This window comes from Scardinius erythrophthalmus (assembly GCF_964197995.2).
Source record: "Scardinius erythrophthalmus genome assembly, chromosome: 24".
Taxonomy (NCBI): Eukaryota; Metazoa; Chordata; class Actinopteri; order Cypriniformes; family Leuciscidae; genus Scardinius; species Scardinius erythrophthalmus.
The window spans coordinates 9,456,765-9,478,070 of record NC_138244.1 but is presented as its reverse complement, the minus strand read 5'-3'; the positions used below and the strand labels follow the sequence as shown (position 1 = coordinate 9,478,070).

The 21,306-nt window shown below is 37.7% G+C and overlaps 1 protein-coding gene across 1 annotated transcript in view; it reads left to right on the top strand.

The window, feature by feature from the left end:
• Positions 1–14,083: 14,083 nt before the first annotated feature.
• lrrc4ca (leucine rich repeat containing 4C-a) overlaps positions 14,084–21,306 on the top strand; it is a 71,684-nt gene continuing 64,461 nt past the window's right edge. The window contains exon 1 of the mRNA XM_081355323.1: positions 14,084–14,260. The gene's annotated coding sequence lies outside the window, so the exon portion shown is untranslated. The remainder of the gene's footprint in view (positions 14,261–21,306) is intronic.

The following is a 21,306-nucleotide window of genomic DNA, read 5'->3' as shown; positions in this document are numbered from 1 at the left end:
TGGCTGGTGTTATGCAAATTTGTTACATAGGTGTGTTATAGGAAGTGAGACTAGAATTGCTGACGACTCGTTTCGGCAGTTCAGAATCGATTCTTTTTTTTAGGAGACAATAACTTGATTTATCGTGCACTTTGATCTTTAAAACTTTGCAGACGTTTCACAAACAGCCATATTACACACTGCATGAAAGAATATATTCGAAAAAGCATGAGAGGGGCGAATTCCAAATAAGTGAAAATAAATGGCCGCAGAGAGAACTGACTTTAGTAGGCTTATTTAAATGGTGTGAATTTAGTGAATGATTTCAAAACACCTGGGATATTGAACGTATTGAACATATGGAACACAATTATGACAGTTGAGTTAGTTTGTTCTTTTGTTTCTTGATATTTGATTTGATACCAATAAATACTAATAATAATTTACAACACAGCTACAGATACTTGACGACTATATATTTATTTCTTACACTTTAGTTTTTGGGAACCCAAGTATTTTACAGTCTTAAATGTTTCTATTGCTTGTTTAACTTATGGTAGATAAGTGACTAAAGACAGTGAGTAACCAACGACTATACTCTTTCCTGACCTTTGTGTTGCCTTATTTAGTTTACCATGACAACAGTCATCTTTCACATAAAACCTGTCTTGTTTGCTGCTTGGTGGCAATATGATGTCTTCAAGAGAATCTGCCAGCGCTGTTCGTAATTTAAATCTTATTTTCAGCACATTACCTCAGAGGTGACGAATAAAACGAGTGCCAAATTTGATACGACCTCTCAAATTAAACCTCAACAATTATGTGTTAAAGGAGAAAAATAGCATTTAAAATCATATTTTGAAGAATCAAGCTGATACTTGTGCATTTAAATTGTGCTTCCATTTAAAATTATCTCCAAGTGTTGACTCCGAAAAAAGCGCATTTATTTAAAATGTAAAGCATCTAAATCTCACTGTATTTAACTATCAACTCAAACTTGAATCCATATTTTTATCTGGGAGCTGATTTTGATGTACCGAATTGATATCTGTCTGCTTTGTGTGAACTGCAACTGATCCAGCTAGCAATTTGTTATCTCCACGTGCAAGCTGTTTCTTGAGGGAGGAAGCCTGCTGAGGTCGAACATTTTATTTTATTTTTTATGTTTAAGGCACCTGCAGAGGCAAATAAAGATGTTACAAGAAACAGCAGGGTGTGGGTGGGTGGATGGGTGGTGGTGGTGGTGGTGGTGGTGGGGTGGTGAGAGAACATTATGAAGGGGTCAAAAGTCTTGATGTATGATTAAACATTTATTATGGTTCTTCCATCACGTTTTATTTGGAAAGACACTCACAAATCATAGTGCATGACCCCTGACCGCCCCCATGATCTTAAATAACATCTATTATACCATTTAAAGTCTGCATTTGGGTTACCAAGGTTGTGCGTTTTAGCAAGAGTAGGTCACTCTCGGAAGAGCACAATCACATCTTATCCTTTTTTTTCTTCTTCTTCTTTTTTTTTTTTGCATCACGGATTGAAATGTTCTCTGCCTCACTGTAGTCAATTAAATCTGCATTACATGGTCTTTTAAGGCAGTGTGTAATTATGAGATATTAAGTCAAATTTATGAAACAAAATTGTGAATGTGCAGTACGGATGGTGCTTTTTTTTTAATAAAACAGAATAAGATGAACAATAATTGCAGGCTTGGTAGATTCATTCCTCAGCGAATTACATCTAAGGGTTATTTAAACACTTTGATGATGGATAAAAACAAGCTCCTGTCTAATGCTGCTGTTGTCTGGGGTTAGTCATAATGGCTCTTCATCTGCGGACAGTAATTACACCTTGTAGTCTTTTATTTCTGTAAAATGTGTTGTGCTGATCAATAATGTCAAGTTTACTCTATTTGGAAAACAAGGATGATGATACATATATATATATACTCACTGGCCACTTTATTAGGTACACCTTGCTTGTTCCACGTTGGACCCCACTTATGCCTTCAGAACTGCCTTAATTCTTCATGGCATAGATTCAACGAGGTGCTGGAAACATTCCGCATTCCAGATTTTGGTCCATATTGACATGATAGTATCACACAGTTGCTACAGGTTTGTCGGCTGCACATCTAATCCTTAATTTCACCACATCCCAAAGCTGCTCTAATGGATTGAGATCTGGTGACTATAGAGGATATTTGAGTATAGTGAACTCATTGTCATTTTCAAGAAACCAGTTTGAGATGATTTGAGCTTTGTGACATGGTGGGGTAGCCATCAGAAGATGATGCACTGTGGTCATAAAGGGATGGACATGGTCAGCAACAATACTCAGATGTTTAAACAATGCTCAATTGGTACTAAGGGACCCAAAGTGTGCCAAGAAAATCCCCCCCACACCATTACACCACCAGCAGCCTGAACCGCTGATACAAGGCCAGATGGATCCATGCTTTCATGCTGTTCACGCCAAATTCTGACCCTACCATCTGAACGTCTCAGCAGAAATCGAGACTCAGCAGACCAAGCAATGTTTTTCCAATCTGTTGTCCAATTTGGTGATCCCGTGTGAATTGTAGCCTTAGTTTCCTGTTCTTAGCTGACAGGAGTGTCATCCGGTGTGTCTTCTGCTGCTGTAGCTCATCTGCTTCAAGATTTGATGTGCTGTGCGTTCAGAAATGCTCTTCTGCAGACCTCGGTTGTCACGAGTGCTTATTTGAGTTACTGTTGGCTCCAACTAGTCTGGCCATTCTCCTCTGACCTCTGGCATCAACAAGGCATTTTGTTTTGTGAGCAAGAACTGATGTTCAAATCCCAAACTAAAGTAGTTCAAAATTGGCATTTAAAATCCACTTGTCTAAAATCTAAAGAGGCACATGCAAGTGCATGATCCTTTTGATCCTACAATTATTGCATCTATTTACTTTTTCTATTTTTTTATTGGTATAATCTAAAGCCATTGAGATTCACACCATTAAAAACTGAATGTTTGATTTGTATTCATCTTCGTCATTTTAAAGAGACACTTTTGAACGTTTAAGAGTGGGAAACATTTGTATTTTTCTTTCCATGTTTCCATTCACCAGCCTTTGAAATGCACAGTGCGCCTGTATTTGTGGTTATTTGTTCCATAACCAGGCGGTAGTAAACAGTGATATGCAACCATTAGGTAGTTTAAAATACGCCTGGAAGCTCTTTTAGTCCATTATATGTTTTTTTTCTTGTCAGAAAACGACGCCCCTACTCCAAACTTAAGTAGAAAAAAAGCCCTCCTTCATCGTCGAGATCCTTTGCAGTGACAAGATTCAAAGAGGCATGTTGTGTTACCTTTTCATTTATCTGCTGTGCGTACTACTGTGCAGGTTCATAACACTAATTAAGATGCAACTTAGAATGTCATCGGCCCAGTAGGAGAGAACCTTTAACGCTAATGCAGAGTCTTCCCTTGCCAGATCTGTACATTGATGTGCTGTTTTAAAGGGATATTTCAGTCTGAAATGGACCTTAGCTGTTTGTTTTTTAAAAAAAATAGGATGTGTTCACTCTAGGCAGATTTGGTTTTGATTCAAATAAACTCTGGTGTGATTGCTCTGTTAGTGCGATTCATTTGAATAAGTGTGAACGCCATTCAAACCATGGTGCGCACCAAACAAGTGGACCAAGACCCCTGAAAAGATGAGTCACGGTCCGCTTCCAAACAAACTCTAGTCTTGCATAGTCTTCTTGTTTTCTTCATATGCTACAACTTCTGTTGGAGGTGTTAAAAGGAGCTTTCGCATCGGATAATTCTAGGAATAGCCACCAGGGTGGTTCCCCGAGATCTAATGGTTCCCCTAGGAACATTTTCCTGGTTGCATTTGCACTGCCATTAGGAACTCTGAAGTGACGTAAGCCACGCTGATTGTTGTGACTTTTATTTTGATGGTATTTTGAACAGTCCTGTCTAATACGTTATTAGATAGAACTGTTATACATTGAAAGTAGACTGTATATGAAATGGTGTTAGCGTGATGCTAGCTGAGCAGAAATACATAATCATGTTTTTCTTGGTCCCCTTAAAGTTGTGTTGGATATTTTCCTTAGCGTAAGAGGCCCATCTATCACTGTTTTCCATGTTCGTGGAGTTAGTTTCTGGATTAAATATATAGGCTATAATCTGTGTGTTTACACATCTTTTCTTTTTTTTTTTAAATGGCAGGTACTGGTGTTTTGCGTGTGTTCAGCCAATCAGTGTACATTAACCTCACTGGTAGCTTCTATAGTGCTGGTTTAGAACCTACTCTGAAGTAGGAGCTAAATTAGTTCCTCCAAAAGGAGTTCCTGCGGTGCGAACCCTCCAAAAAACGGGTACTTCCGCCAATAGTTCGAGGAACTATGCAAAGGTTCCTCTGGTGCGAAAGCCCCTATTGAAACAAACAAAAAAAAAAAAAACATAAAAGTGGTCCAAACTATGTGTCTTATATGGAAGAATTTTAATTTTGGGATTAACTATTTTTGGGTGAAAGCTCTCAGTAATGTCCTTATCAATCTCTTCGCCCTAATGGCCCCAGTCTAGTACAGAGACACCGATAAGAGGCGGAGCCTGCTAATTATTCAGATGTACCCTGATGAAGGGCTGTAATAAAGAATTAAAGTCCACATCCAGTCTGTGTTGAAAATCAGGAGTGTGCTCTTCGATTGCAGACCCTCCGGGCCAAAAGAACCCTTGGATAATGAGTACGATGAGAGATTAGACTGGATCAAACTGGAGATTAAACAGGGCAGCAAACACATCGATGCTTCTAATTAGCAAGTCTGTGAAATTTGCTGAATTGGTGCAAATATCATGGATGCCGCTGAGGTGTTCATATCATTCCGTTATTTTCCAGGAAACCTATTGACTGTGCCAAACCCAAAATCACACAGAAGAGGTGAGAGGTGCAAGAAGACTCATCTTAATTAGGGAAATTGGTGAATTATTATTTGTGACACATGCTTTCGTGAGTCACGCTTTTTGGAGTGATTAATAACTGTGATTAGTAATGTGTCGTTTCACAGCTGTGATGACAGTGAATCTTCAATACTTTGATCAAAAAAAGGCTTGCTGGTAATGAACAGGCCCAAACAGAATCCAATGACTATTTATACATTTTCAGTCCAGTTTATATCAGTGTGTGTGTGTGTGTTAGGGATGTCAATTTAAAAAGTATTGTGTTAAATGATTTGACGCATTTAAAGCACCCGCCCCATCACAGACCTATAGGTCATCTTACATTTCATATAGTCAATTGTTGACGAACATGAACAACTCACTGCATGATGGCAGTGGCAAAAATGACCCTGTATGAGTTTTTGTCTCATATTTATATCATGTGATTAAGCAATATCACACGAGTAATTAGTGCAAAATCCCACGAGTGCTGTTTTTGTCCCGAATAGCATTATTAATAGCATAATTTCGTTTTCAACAAAATGGGTGAACCAATGATTCAATGGCCTATTCATAAAGAGAGCCATTTACTTCCTGAATGAATCAGCCATTTGATCGAATAAATGAATGAATGACTCAATGACTTACCCATTTAGACATTTAACACCACCTACTGGCAATTTAAGTTTTTTAGATGTATTGTAGAGTATCATTTCGTTCCCTTTTTGTCAGTCATGATTAACATTATGTTGACATTGGGGCTCCCAAGTTTGACCCCTAATGTCGTCACTCAACATAACGTCTCCGTTCCCTCCATCAGGCAAAGAGGGTTGCATAAGTAACCAATATGTTCCCTTTCTGCCAGTCACGTTCGACGTTGTGTTGAGTGATGGCATAAGGGGTCATACTTCGAATGCGACTGACAGAAAGGAAACAAGGGTTACGTCAGTAACCGAGACATTAAAATATAAAACCATTAAAGGGTTAGTTCACCCAAAAGTGGAAATTTTGTCATCATTTACTCACCCTCACGTTGTTTCAAACTTGTATGACTTTCTTTCTTTTGTGAAACATAAAAAAAAGTTATTTTGAAGAATGTTGGTAACATTGACTTGAATAAAAAATGCTGAGACGTTTCTCAAATTATCTTCTTTTATGTTTCACAGAAGAAAGAAAGTCATACAAGTTTGAAACGACATGAGGGCGAGTAACTGATGACAGAATTTTCATTTTTGGGGGAACTATCCCTTTAATACCCATTTAAAACTCATTAATCTCATGCCATTATTTAATGGTAATCAGTGTAAATGCATTCATGCCACCTCTGAGCTGCAATAAACGGTCTGCAAATATATCTAAATACCAATTCAGATGCAGTTTCAGTAAAAAAAGGCTAAAAGTTGGTGTAATAAATTCTGTTGAATCAAATAAAATACTTTGTAAAGTCTAAGATGCTTTTCTCTCATATTGTATATTAAATTTTTGTATACTAATTATAGCTAAGAATAAGTAACTGATGATGGTGTGCATTGGCTGAAGTTTGAAAAGAATATAATATTTCGATAAAACATTTGATAAACACACAAGGATGTGTGGAATAGCATGTGGAATGATGTGCATTGGAATTCTATATGGTGATGCTTTTATGCCAAATGAAGCTGTCTGCTTTGGCAAGTCTCATGATGATCTGTTCTTGCAACCTTCGAGAATGATGACAGTAGCTTCGTATCAGTGGTGCTTGCAATATAAAGGAAATGTATCCGTTTTGACGCATGCAACATGGATATTGCATTATCCCACTTCTCTCACATGTTTAATTCAGCTGCAAGCCGCTTTTTCACCCCAGGACAGAAAAAAACACAGCTGCTCTCCTCTTCAAACTGTGTTAGATCATATCTGTGTTTTCTGTTTGTGGTGTAAGTACAAAAGATTAGTCTGCTGCATGTAAAACGCAACCAGATGTTTCAACGGTCAGGCAATGACAAGGTCCTAACAATGAGGTGTCCTGCAGGGTCTGTGATATTGACCCCCTACCCTGTGCTCGATGTGTTATGCTGCATAGTGATTGTTTTGCTGTGATGTTTGACCCTCCTTTAGTTGTAAAGTCCCATAAGATGGAGAGGACGCACGGACTGAAGGGCGACAAAGATTTATTCTCTCACGTCCAGAGTCAACTGTACTCTTTGGTCTTTTCCTGAAGGACGCAGCAACATCAGCCAGGACAAATAGAAAGTTTGTTGTGTTTTTTTTGCAGGCTGCGTTGCTGGAAGTCTCAGGGTGTGTTTTATTTGGAGGTTTTCTCTTCGCATTAAACTCACGATGAGTTGTTTTTGCAGTCATTTTGTTTTTTTTGTGAGTTGCTCCGACTTAGGGATTTGAACTGAGAACAGGTTCATTTAAAATGTAGAATAACATGGTAACTCTAACTTCTTAAGAGGTACATGGAGGACTGTAGCAAATATTGCAGCGGTCGTTTTTGACAGGGTAATATAACAAAAAGTCTAGAGCTTTACATATACATAAAAAAGAAGGTGAAACTTTACAATAAGGTCTCATTTGTTAACATTAGTTAATGTATTAAAGGAGAACTCCGGTCAATTTTAACATTGAGCTCATTTTTTTGTACATTTGGAGTGCTGTCAATACAGAGAACAATGACAAAAATCGGTGTTGCCTACACCATGTTATCCTCTTTTTAAAATTTGCACCCTGTTGACTTCAATGGGGCAAGTTATAAACCTGCTTTTAGCCTCTTAACATCCTTGATGTGTCATTACAAGTGAACAGCCAATGTGAGTGATTCCTTCAGAGTGAACACGAGTGAATCTGACTGCAGTAGATGTGAAAGATATGTATAAAAATGATGTTATTTCAGCCAGCGCAAATACCTGTGTTTACATCCTGTTTTTCGGTTGAAGTCCAAAGTAGTCGATTGTCGAGTTCACACGCATAGGTTTAGTTACCTATGATCATGCGCGTGAACTCGGCAATCGATTACTATGGACTTCAACCGAAAAACAGGATGTAAACACAGGTATTTGCGCTGGCTTAAATAACATCACTTTTATTCATATCTTTCACATCTACTGCAGTCAGATTCACCCGTGATCACTCTAAAGGAATCACTCACTTTTTCTGTGCACTTGTAATGACACATCAAGGATGTTAAGAGGCTAAAAGCAGGTTTAGTACTTGCCCCATTGAAGTCAACAGGGTGCAAATTTTAAAAATAGAATAACTCGGTGTAGGCAACACCGATTTTTGTCGTTGTTCTCTGTATTGACAGCACTCCAAATGTACAAAAAAAATGAGCTCAATGTTAAAATTGACCGGAGTTCTCCTTTAATAGGTAATTTGCATTGCCATTTAAGTGAAATTATACAACTTAAATATACGAGCTTGATAAAAATGATCATTCTAGAAGAAAATTTCAGATGGCACTTAGAGGCTTTTGCATCTGAACTCATCATTTATTAATCCTTGATAACATTAGTTAAAATACTACTGTTTGTACATGTTCACAGTGCATTAACTAATGTTAACAAATACTTCTGATTTCAATAACGTATTTGTAAATGTTGAAATTAACATTATCCAGGATTAATAAATGCTGTAAAAGTATTGTTCATTCTTAGCCCATGCAAACTAATGTAGTTAATATTGTTAACAAATGAAACCTTATTGTAAAGTGTTACCTTAATGATGATAATAATAATAATAAAAGATGCTGCTTAAAGGTGCGGTAATGTTCACAGCAAAATTTCAGCAAAATGTCACAGGAAATCATCAGTTGTATGTAGCATCGCTCAAAAAGAGGTCAAGCCAACTAAGCAGCTTTCTGTTCATCAAATTTGTGTGACTAACTTGAACAAGGAACAAGGACATGGGGAGTTTTTTTGCGAAACTCCCAATCTTGACAATTCCTATTAAAATGACCGAATTTCACCCACAAGATTCCACCGAGCAAAGGTAAATGTGACCACTGACCACACTTTAATTATTGAGAAAATGCAGCATCATTCTCTCTGAAAAAGATCCATTCAGTTACATTACTTGTTAGTGCATGATCAAAACAACACTAAAACTACTAATATTCAGCAACACAGCAAGTGAATCTAAAGTGCAAAACAAAGTACAGAGTGTTTAGATTGATTCCCAAACAAATGACTCTTATGTGCCGATTCTACCGACAAACAGTGCCAACAGTTTCCCAAATGACTCTTATGAACCAATTCTTTTTAGTGATTCAAGTACTTTTGTGGACTAATTGTCCATCTGACAGTGTGTAGGCTAGCTAAAAATAACATTGTGAATTTTGTAGTATTATTGTGAATGCTAAATGAATGGATTTAATACCTTACCACATTTTTATTTTATTTGAATTATTAGATTGCATTCCCAAACTAATGACTCTTATGAACTGACTCTTTTTAGTGACTCAATCACATACAATGCGACCAGTGCAGTCCAATCGATTCCCGAGCGAATGATTCTTATGAGCCTGTTCTTTTTAAGTGAATCAAACACTAGCTAAGTAAATCATTGTAGATTAGTTGTGCATCTGACAATGAGTATTTTAATTTTATGGTATTTTTGTAAACGTGAAATGAATGAATTTACCACTTAGTAGCTGTTATTTAATACTGAATTATTTCATTTTAATTATTAGAGTGCATTCTGCAGCCAAGACAGTGAAATTGGCACTGGAATTGAGCATCTTTTTGTAAAATATTCTATGCAGAATAGTTCCATCAACCACCTTAAAAACTCCAGAAACTGTGTAGCAATGTGCTAGCAAACAGAACCACTATTTTTTTTTTCCTCCAGAAAATCTATGTTTTATGTGATAGTGGATGCAACATACCTAAGGTCTTGTTGTATGTTAACATGCATAAAGGACAAGCATTGACATCCCGTCTTCTTTACCATACGTCCAGTGAGAGGTAACGGCATGCTTTAATTTAATTCAGCTTCTTCTCTAAGCTCAACCTGTTTCGGAGTAAATTGAAAGCACTTTGCTATAGAAATGTTCCGTCAATCACCTCTTCCTCTGGTGTCCCTGTGGAAAAATGACTGGTTGCATTAAGATAGATGTTATGGTCATTCAGATGGTTCCCACAGAGCAAATAACATCCTAAGTGAAACGTAGTGGTCGCAGGAGAATCATTGGAGGGCTGTAAAATGAAAGCTTTAAATCTGGACCATTAGATAAGGCTGTCATAACAAGGCTACCTTGCCATCATGTTGCTGTGGGCATATAATTCAACCAGGAACTGTCAGATAATGTATTTATGTTTTAGAGATGCATTGAGAAATGTCATTAGATGATGTTAAAGCCATTGTTAAATGGGCCTCATATGCGTTTGCTTGTGTGAATAGCGATGGAAAGCGGACTGTCAGTCAAAGGAACGCACCTGCCCTTTAATGTCAAACAATTAGAATGACTCAATCAGACAGCAGGAGAGGAGGAGCTGATCTTCACCCATATTTAGCTGATTTGGCTGCGTTTGACGGACAGGTGGACAGGCGAGATGTCCGTGAAGCGTGAGGACGTGACGGGATGCTGACAAGCATGTTCCGCTAAAGGAATGAGAAAACAGATCTTAAAATTTCACTCACAAAAAGTTTGGAAGGAAGTCTTTTTTTTTATTTACATGCAAATCATGATGTACTCTAGTCTTGCGTAGCCAGGCCTTCAGACCGGCGGAAGCAACCAGTCACAGTTTAGGGGTGTGAAAATGTAAGGTCGATGTCCCCACAATATCAGACCGGCGTGCAATTTTTCTGCAAAAATGGTCCTGTGAACTTCATATTGATCCTGATAAGCGCTCATTGTCTAACAGTTTATTTTTCCATGAGGGGGTTTGGCTTCATTGTGGCTTTGTTTCCAGGCGGACCGTTAAAAACGCGACACACACCGCTCCCGAAGTGTTTCCCATTTTGTGTGCCTTATGCTTAGACGTTCAGCCTACGGTCTGAGGATGATATATGTTTGAAAATGACTTAAGTTTTTGATTATTAGCGTTGACGTCACCTGTATATGCTCCTAAAAGCAGATATATGCATTTAAAATGGACTTTCTTTCTCTTCTGGGGAAACAGACCAAAATATCATTGGGGTGTATTCAAATTTTGGTGTGTCCTATAAAATGCATTTTAGGATGATGCCAACTAGCAAAAGAGCACAACGGCCATTTTTTTATGGAGCATTTTCCCCATTCATTTTCTTCATAGGTATTTAAAGAAAACCCTTACTAATGAGTACTAAGCCTTTCACTAGCACAGCCATTTTTAAGACGAATCACTACATTACAGTTTTTGATCTTAAGCAAAAGAGAAAAAAAAGATTGATTTTGTATTATTTTATTAAACTTTTCAAAAAAAAAAAAAAATCCCCCAAGTTTGCATGACTGTAACTCAAGAGGATTATCTGTCCTTTTATATTCTGGTTCTTAACAAACTTTCCTTTTGTCTGTCATTATTTTTTAGATGATTCAATTCCAAAGATATGGGATCGCAATCTGGCTCCATGAGTAATTTGTACACATTTTCTGAGGTCAAAAAACAAATGTCGGTCACTTTGCACACAGCTGATATTTTTTTCTTTTAAAGAGGGAGTCTGAAGAACAAATAAACATTTCCCTTCATCAAAACAGTTGCATAGAATATACCTACTTGCCAAAATTATTCTTTTTCCAAAGTTTGCGTGCCTCTGATTCAAGATGTATTAAATATATCTCAATATGATTGTCACGAACTGCTCGGAGACACGAAGGTTGCGGATCCAAATGCAGTTTTATTGAACGGGTAATCCACAATCGTAGTCGAAAACCAGACTTATATGGGGTGAGCTAAACAAGATAATGAGACACAGGTGAATGTGATAATGGATGAAGAGTCCAGGCAGTGAGTTATGGGAAATGTAGTTTGTGAGGGAATGACAATAGTCTGATGTGGAGTGCCCTCCGGTGGCTCTCAAGGGCACTCCAGCTGGTGACCCTTACAATGATTTTAGATTCGAATTATTAACCAAGTTTCTTTTGTTATTTTTATCTTTTAAGATCCTTTAGGGTTCAGTCCCAGATATATGGGCAACTCAGTGCGGCTCCATGTGCAAATTGTTGTAATTTAAAAATTGCTATTTTGTTATAATGGAAAATAAATAAATAAATAAATAAATGCATAAATCAATTTTTTTCCCATAAATACACACATACACACACACACACACACACACACACACACACACACACACACACACATACATATATATATATATATATATATATATATATATATATATATATATATATATACAGTACACACATATATTATGTTATAATGACAAAAAATAAGATTTATGCAGTATTTTGTTATTTTTATATTTGCCATTATAACATCTTATTTCATATAGTTTCTGTCATTTCTACCCTGTTGAATGAGTTTTGAGAGCTATACTTCTTTTTCTCCAAAAATAAATGAATTCAAAGGGGTCGAAAAGCGCTGGCTGTCACTTTGGATGCACTTTGATGTTACTAAAAAAATTAAGATATTTCTTTCTTTCTTTCTTTCTTTCTTTCTTTCTTTCTTTCTTTCTTTCTTTCTTTCTTTCTTTCTTTCTTTTTTACAGTGCACTCCCACCTATGTCCAAATTAACGTTCTTCGTCTTTAGCTATTTTTGAGATTGGAAATCCTTCTATATGGTTTGCCATGCGTACAGCATATATTACTGACTTCATAACCGTCGGAGGCGTGTGCTGGTCACTAGAACGCGCTTATGATCTGCGGTTTGAAAATTACATGCTTGCTTTCACGCACCAGGTTTCCTTTTTTCTTTTTTTCTTTATGCTCAAGTGGTCGTAAGGCAGAGTGCAGCGTCTAGACAGGGGACGGAGAGTCGGTAGATGGCAGTCGTGTCCCTTCTGCACTAGACAGGAAGAAGCAGCGCATCAAACACTCACACTTAGGCTATACACAATCACACACGCACATGTGTGCGTCAAACAGGCTCTATACAGACCTGTCCGAACGCGCGCACACCCCCTCATCATATAATCTATAGCGTTCAGGGTTATTGCACTCGACCAATCATTCGTAAGATGGAAAAAGATTATAGGACCATTGACTTTTACGCATCCAAGAAGACGCCAGTGAGGACAGTCAGAAGAGTGAGACTTTGTGCTGAGGGCTACATCAATACGCGTTAGAAGATTCTTGGTGTCACCAGCGGAGTGCGCTGAGCCGATGCCCACCGAGAGCCGCGCGTCATTGGACACGTCTGGGTAGCACACTAGTACTTCACACTAGAACTTCATTCACCGAAGAGATCTCGACGTATTCGACGAGTCTCGCCTCTTTAGATGTTCCTGCTCGCGGAGTGACTCACTTGTAGCTGCTCTCCGATCGTAATACGGCTCGGCGCGGAGCGCAGCACCATTCGCGTGGATTTTCGTCGCGTCAGTGGATTGCTTTTCGTCGGAGTTGAACTGTATTGAGTATCTGGTGGGATGTAGCTTTTGATGAATACCTCGCCTCTGACAAGTTTATGCGCATCTGAAAAGGAACTACGACTGTAGGCTATATTAACCGATCAACTAACTAAGAAAGGGATGATTTGACTCACATTTGGCGCATTTTCATCCACTTTTCTGAAGAGAAAAAGAAACTCGGAAGATTGTGTCCTTTTTTTCCTTTCCAGATGATGCTGAGTTTCTTGGATATGATGTGATGCACGAATATAGCACGAGGCTTTCTCTCGCAAGACATAATCACATTTCAAGGAAATAAGCATCTTGAAATCCGCACTGGGCTGTGAGTAGAAATCTAATCAGATCGGCTGCGTAAAGGGGGAAGAAAAGTTCCGTTTTAAAACCATGACTGTGGAATAAGAACATCAGCTGTCTGCGTTTATGGGCTGCTGAAGATTGAGATGAAGAAGATGCAGGGAATGGTCCATCTCAGGGATAAAACCCATCTATGCGTATTGGCTGAATGTGAAACCCCAAATCTGTGGTGCTGAACGCCAAGAATGACACGCAGAACCAGGGAGACGACGAATTAACTGATTTATCAGCAGGAAAAGACTTGGTACACCGGATTTTGATGATGCAGGGCAAGAAAGCATCGAGATATTTGCTCTAGAGGCACTCGACCATATGATGGCATTGACAGGAAGACCGAATGGATATACTGGAGCGAATTTCTTCTCATAGAAGCTTTTAAAACTGCTCTTGGATAGCTTGGATAGTCCAAAGTACACGCTGAAGAACATTTCATTCGCACCGCGCTACATTCCTTGAGAATTGCGGATTGATTTTCGTGCTTTGGACGCGAACGGAACGGTGATTTGAACCTCACCGATTGAGAAAGTAAGTCATTCATGTTTTGATATTTGCATCACTGGACACTTTGACGTCTTTCTGACGCCAAATGTTTCTGGTTGCCATAAACGCTAAGTGATTTTAAAACAACAGCGTCCTTATGTAGCCTACAGTAGGCTTAACATTTAAGGGCACTTAACATACAACGGACAGTGTGGTGATTAAAAAAGGTAACTTGAACAGTATTTCAGTATATATTCATACATGTATCCACAGAAGCGTTCTCTCACCGGCTGTGAGCTCCCCTCCACACTCTCTTGATATCTCTCGTGTGTGTGTGTGTGTGTGTGTGTGTGTGCGCGCGCGCGCTCGTGCGTGAGTGTGTGATAAATGTGTGCGCTATTGACAACTGCACAGTGTTCCACCTTTGCGGTCGAATCTTTCTTTCATTCATTAATTCTTCCATTCATTCAGTCTGAATGTGATGCCACATCCGTTTTTAGGAATGATTTGCTTCATTTTATTATTTACAATTATTGATGTATAGGCTACGAATCAAAATGAGCAGTTAATCAGATGGTTATCAGCTTAAACTCGGTCAGAATGAGGGTTATAGTGCAGAAAGCACTGTCGTGCACTGGAGGCAGGAATGCGGGCTGTTGCTGCTTTGCTTGCTGATTGGTCCGACTCGTTTGTGCATATATATAAGGTAACACTTTATTTTAAGGTGACGTAGTTAGACTTTACTACTACGTGTACTTACTATAGTAATAACAGTCAATTATGCATAATTACAAGTAACCCTAACCCTACCCTAAACCAAACCCTAACCGCAACTCTGTGGTAAGTACTCGATACTCGGTACTTATGAGTAAGTACAATGTAACTACGTCACCTGTAACAGTTTAAATACAATAAACACAATAAAATCAATATAACAACAAAAAAATACTGTTATGAGTTTTTTTGTTGTTATATTGTTTTTATTGTATTTTAATATTGGACTGTAAACGTATACACATTGTCTAGCAGATTTTCTCGTTAAATTACAGGGATTAAATTCATACTTTTGACTTATGAAAAACCCTTTTTGTAATATTATATTGTATATAGTCTTAGCATAAAAATACGTTTATTTAGTTAAGTTTTACTGTAGCCTTATATATATATATATATATATATATATATATATATATATATATATATGTGTGTGTAAAATTGACAAGTTATGCTAATGGTAACATTGTTTAGTATAGATTAAAACAAATTAAATGTCTATAAATATCATTCACTCGTATAGCTGGTATATGTGCATCTACAGTGCTTTATGAACAGGCCATAGAATAGACATGATATGATTCAGGGCTGAAGAGTTTGGCCTTTCTCTGGGAGCTGTCCATGGTGCTGAAATCCCTGCCAGAAAACCGCATAACCGCTCTACTGTTTGTGTTTCTCTGCTTCCTACTGCCTTATGTTGCTCTGCCTTGTGAAAAAAAAAATCACAATCACAATATATATATATATATATATATATATATATAATCAACCATACAAGCCAACCATATTGATGTGTGGATTACATTCTTGCAGGAAAGGAAAGCATCTACATCAGGATAATATCGAGGAGATCCATTTTAAGCGGATAGACTTGAACAAACGTGCCTAGATTAGCCATGCGGCATATTCTGAGGTCATAGCTGTCATTCATAATTAACTGTCCTCTCTACCCGAGGAAAACGATTATCTGTGTCTTGTACCACAGGTACCGGCGGTTTTCTTTTTGACTTCATTATCATGTGTAACAAGTCAATAAAATCTTGGCAGAGAAGATCTACTTTTTAATTTGTAATGAATAGCCAGAGCAATCCATGAAACTGTCTTAATTCAGATCAGTTCAGGATGTTTTGCTTCCCAGTTGATGTTTATTGGAAAAGGAAGTGATAAATGAGGCTACAGCCAACATATGCTTTGTGAATGTATGATCTGAAGGAGCTGACCAGGTTGACCTTGAAAGCAGAAGTCTGGCAATCTTTGACTGTGTTCTGTGCTTACTTGTTCTGAAGACACTAGCTCATATAGTGCATAGAGCATCTTCAAACTGCAGTGTTCTTATTATGTTTCTTCTCATGAACCAAATCTCCTCTTAAGCTCGATGTATACAGACTAGACTTTCATCTTTCCTTTCCCTTTTTAAGATCAAGAATGTGAAGCTCTAGCTCTGCTTGATGTTTTAGGTCACGAGGTGAAGTTCAACGGTTTTCTGAAAGCCAAGTGGAATGAATTGGAGGCCGTGCGTGTAATGACTGAATTATATCCAATGTCTGACGAACTCCATTTTGTCCCTTCGAAGCAGGCAGTGCATGGCCGCCCACTCACCGTCACCCTTTGGGAGAGCTTCCTGTTGGCCGGACGCCCGATCCGAAGCTTAGAGGCCTGCGTTAACACAAGACCCTTTTGCTGAGCTGTTATATACATAGATGTAATGTATAAAGGAGGTTGTAGACTTGTACAAAATGTCATCATTTACTCACCTTTATGCTATTCCAAACCTGTATGATGTTATTTTTGTATGAAAAGACAATTTTTGTATTTTTTTTTAAAGAAACTAATTTAGTAAGGATGCTTTAAATTGATCAAAACAGTGACAGTAAAGACTTTTACTTTGTTACAAAATATTTCTATTTCAAATCAATTTTGTTCTTTTGAACTTTCTGTTCATCAAAGAATCCTTAAAAAAAAAAAAAAAAAAAAAATATATATATATATATATATATATATATATATATATATATATATATATATATATATATATATATATAATCACCAAATTGCAATTACAGAGATAAATGTAACATATATTTAAATAGAAATCAGTTATTTTAAATAGTAATAATATTTCACATTATATATATATATCTCAAATAAATGCAGCCTTGGTTGTCATAAGAGACTTCTTTCAAATGCATAAAAAAAATCTTTTTTGCTCCATACGCTGTTTGGACCCCATTGACTTCCATTGTATAGACAACAAGATTGCACTTTATTTTGCAGTACATGCACTTACAGTGTACTTACCTTAGAAAACACTGGGTAATATACAGTAAGGTAACTAAATGTGTTAACGTTAGTAGGTTCAAGGTTAGTACCTAGTTATTACCTAGTTATTGCAATTACTATAATAATTACATAGCATGTACATTTGGAGCGCTGCTTTAAAATAAACAGTTGCAGTATTCTTCAATATATCTTATTCAAAAATATTTTATTTTCTTAAATTCCACCAGGTTTGGAACAACATGAAGGAGAGTACATTTTGACAGGATCTTCGTGTATGTGTTACGTGTGAATCGGATCATGAGTAGGAGAAATGGTGTTGAAAATGAACGTGCAGAACTATATTTAGATTATTCCAGATCCAGAGTGTCAAACCAAATAATGACACAGGAAGTAAGAATAGTAAGTTGCCGTAAACAGCGCCAATGTTTGTCTTGTTAACAACCGAATATAAACAAAGCCTTCGTCGCATTCGCACCTTCAGGTACCTGCCCCTATTCCCTGAGGTGAACAAAGGATTTTTTTTCTTTTTCTTCGCTTTCTTCCAGGCACTTGATGGAGGGAGAAAAAAAAAAGTAGTAGAGGAATGATGGAGTGATGTTGCCTTGGGGAGACGAATTGGGCCGCTCATTTTATGTTCCTTTGCTGTCAGGAGCTTTAGCATGATGAAGCTGCCGGGTTGGGTGGAGAGATGACATTTGTTTGTTGGTGAATGATGCATCGTGATTCATGTTTCTGCGGAGACGCTCCATTCCTCACTCCGTACATCTTCCAAACTTTTCTACTCGCTCATCCCGGCATGGGAACCGCCGAGAAAGGTAGAACATCCATTTATCGAGTTTTTATTATTATTATTTTTTTAGGTCAGTCATAAAATGCAGATGTCAATACATTTATTGTCCAGCATTAAGATCGAGCTCCGCATTGTAAATGATTTGTGCAATTGCCTCGGCCGAGATTTTTGAGATTTATTTAACCGGTTGTGTTGTCACGGAATTGATGAATGGCATTGTTTGTCAAGCCCCCAAAAGAAATCTGGGTTTCATATCAGTAGTATTTATGGGGTGCCCTGATGGATTTCTGGAAACGTGTGCAACTCAGGGCTTGTTTATTTTACTGTTCGAGTGTGACAGTCGTAATATCCCATGAGTCTCTTGGGTGGCTTCTACAAAGTGATGCATGAACAGGGATTAATCATGGTTAAAATAAAGCCACTTCCTTGAGATGTAAATCTAGTCTCTCTCTTTGTCCTTTTCCATTGAGAATCACCTTTGTAGGAAGATTTAATGAACAAAACTTCAGAATAAAAATAAATAAATAAGTAGAGCTCTAGAGATGTAACATATATTACATTTTCCAGGATTGGGTGTAATTCAGAACTGAATTGAAAATGCTTTTTGTATTTTTGAATCTAAATAGAATTTGAATGCAGTTGAATGGTAATTAGAATCTGAATAGAATTTTTGAAAGGATTTTAAGTTCAAAAAGGTTCATATAACTGTAATTTTCAACTAGAAAAGCACAAAAAGTGACAAGGATAGAAACTTTTGATCAATTTAAAGGATTAGTTCACTCCAGATTTAAAATTTCCTGATTATTTACTCGCCCCCATGTCATCTAAGATATTCATGTCTTTCTTTCTTCATTCGAAAAGAAATTATGTTTTTTGAGGAAAACATTCCAGGACTTCAATGGGGAACAACGGGTTGAAGGTCCAAATTGCAGTTTCATTGGAGCTTCAAAGCGCGATCCCAGCCGAGGAATAAGGGTCTGATCTGGCCAAACGATCGGTCATTTTCTAAAAAAAATAAGCATTTATATACTTTTTAACCACAAATGCTCTTTTTGCACTAGCTCTGCGATGCGTTTCCACAACTTCACTCATTACGTAATCACGTTGGAAAGGTCATGTGTGACGTAGGTGGAAGTACTGACCAAGTATTTACAAAGCGAATGTGCAAAGACTAAGTCAAATGCCCTTTACAAAAAAAAGGTAAAACAACGATGTCGTATAATTTCGCAGTTAAAGGAGAAAATGAGAGTTTTTCGTCTTACCCTATCTTTTCTGCCTACGTTTTCCACGTGACCTTTCCAACGTGAATACGTAATCCATGAAGTCGTGGACGCGCATCGCAGAGACAGTGCAAGACGAGCATTTGTGGTTAAAAAGTATATAAATGTTCATTTCTTTACGAAAATGACAGTTTTTTTCGCTAGATGAGACCCTTATTCCTCGGCTGGGATCGTGTAGAGCCCTTTGAAGCTGCATTGAAACTGCAATTTGGACCTTCAACCTGTTGGTCCCCGTTGAAGTTCACTATATGGAGAAAAATCATGGAATGTTTTCCTCAAAAACCTTAATTAATTTTCGACTGAAGAAAGAAAGACATCTTGGATGACATGGGGGTGAATAAATCATCAGGAAATTTTAATTCTCTCTCTTTATATATTATATATAATATATATGTTTCTTTGAGTTATAGTTCAGTAAATGTTTCTTCCAGTCATTCCAATTCAAATTCAATTCAACTTCCTCTGAAATGTGGCAAATCCAGTTCAAATTCAAACTCGTGAACTGCAAGGGAGCCAGTTCTTCGATTGTGAATTTTGCCCAACCCCAAATGTGTACAGCATTTCCCTAACACCCCGTGATTCCCAAGCTTTATCCGTCAGTTCTGCGATTCGCACCGTTTGCTATACACTTTGAAATCAGAGAGATTAGTGTAAAACCCAGCTTGGGCGTGAATTAGTATTCATTTCTTAAACTGCTGGAGACTGCTATCAATAATCCAACCCATCTATCAAATTCTATTCTTTTTTTTTGCATCCCAAGGTACAATTTCTCCCAGGGGGATTTGGTTTAGTGTCTAAGGCAGATTAAATGACGAGAGAACCCTGCTCGATGCGCTACCTCGCTCTCCATTGTCTAAATCTTCCATGTCACAGCATAGAGATTTCTTTCCCGGGAGTCAAACTCCAAGGCCAAGTACGGGAGGTTATGTAGGTAGTGTGTATTGATTGATGGGCTGGAGTTGTGGCGAGGATGACATTGAATTGATGTTTTTGTCTGTTTTTTTTTTTTTTTTCTCCTGTCTTAAAGCAAGTGGGTTTTCTATGTCAGAATTCAGCCGTCAGCAAATGTTGTGTATTTTGTATTCACTGCACTGGTGCGAGCAAATGGGCCGGTCGACCTTGCTTCAGAGAGAGGATATGACCATATATAACACAATAACACATCTAAGAGCTTTTAAACAATCATTTCAAGTCTTCTAAAACTCCCTCTTCAGGATTTTGAGTTCAGCTGCATTTTAGAGGTTATCCTTAAAGGGATGGTTCACACCAAATACTCACTGTCATGTTGTTCCAAACCTGTATGAGTTTCTTTGTTCTGTTGAACACAAAAGAATATATTTTGAAGAATGTTGACAACCAGTCCCCATTGTGTTCCTTAGGAAGTCAACTGTCCGGTTACCAACATTCTTCAAAATATCTTCTTTTGGGTTCAACAGATGCAACTCATACAGTTTTGGAGCAACTTAAGGGTGAGTAAGTAATGACAAAATGTAATTTTTTGAGTGAACTATCACTTTAAGTCCAGATCGGTGTGATTTGTGAATGAATCATTCAAATGGATCAACTGATTCATTGAAAAGATCTGACTCAAAAGAATGATTAGTTCACCAATTAGACAGCACTACTTGTACTTTCCTCAGAAACAGAGCACGGAAAGTGAAGCGGATCTCAAGATGTTCAGTCTATTTACTGTACCACACTTAGCAATCGTAGGGCTTCATAAGAGTGAGTCATTTAGACAACTTTAATAATGCTCTTGTGCCCCTTTTGAAGTTTGAAACTGAAAGTAATTGCATGAAAATCAGGATTTAAAATATCTCCCTTTGTGTTCCACGGAAGAATGTAAGTAATTGGAGAGATTGGAACGACATGAGGTGAGTAATGATGACAGACTTTTCATTTTTGGGTGATCCCTTTAGCAGATGTGTTCTGTACATTTTTGCTGCATGTACGTTTCACCCCAGCCC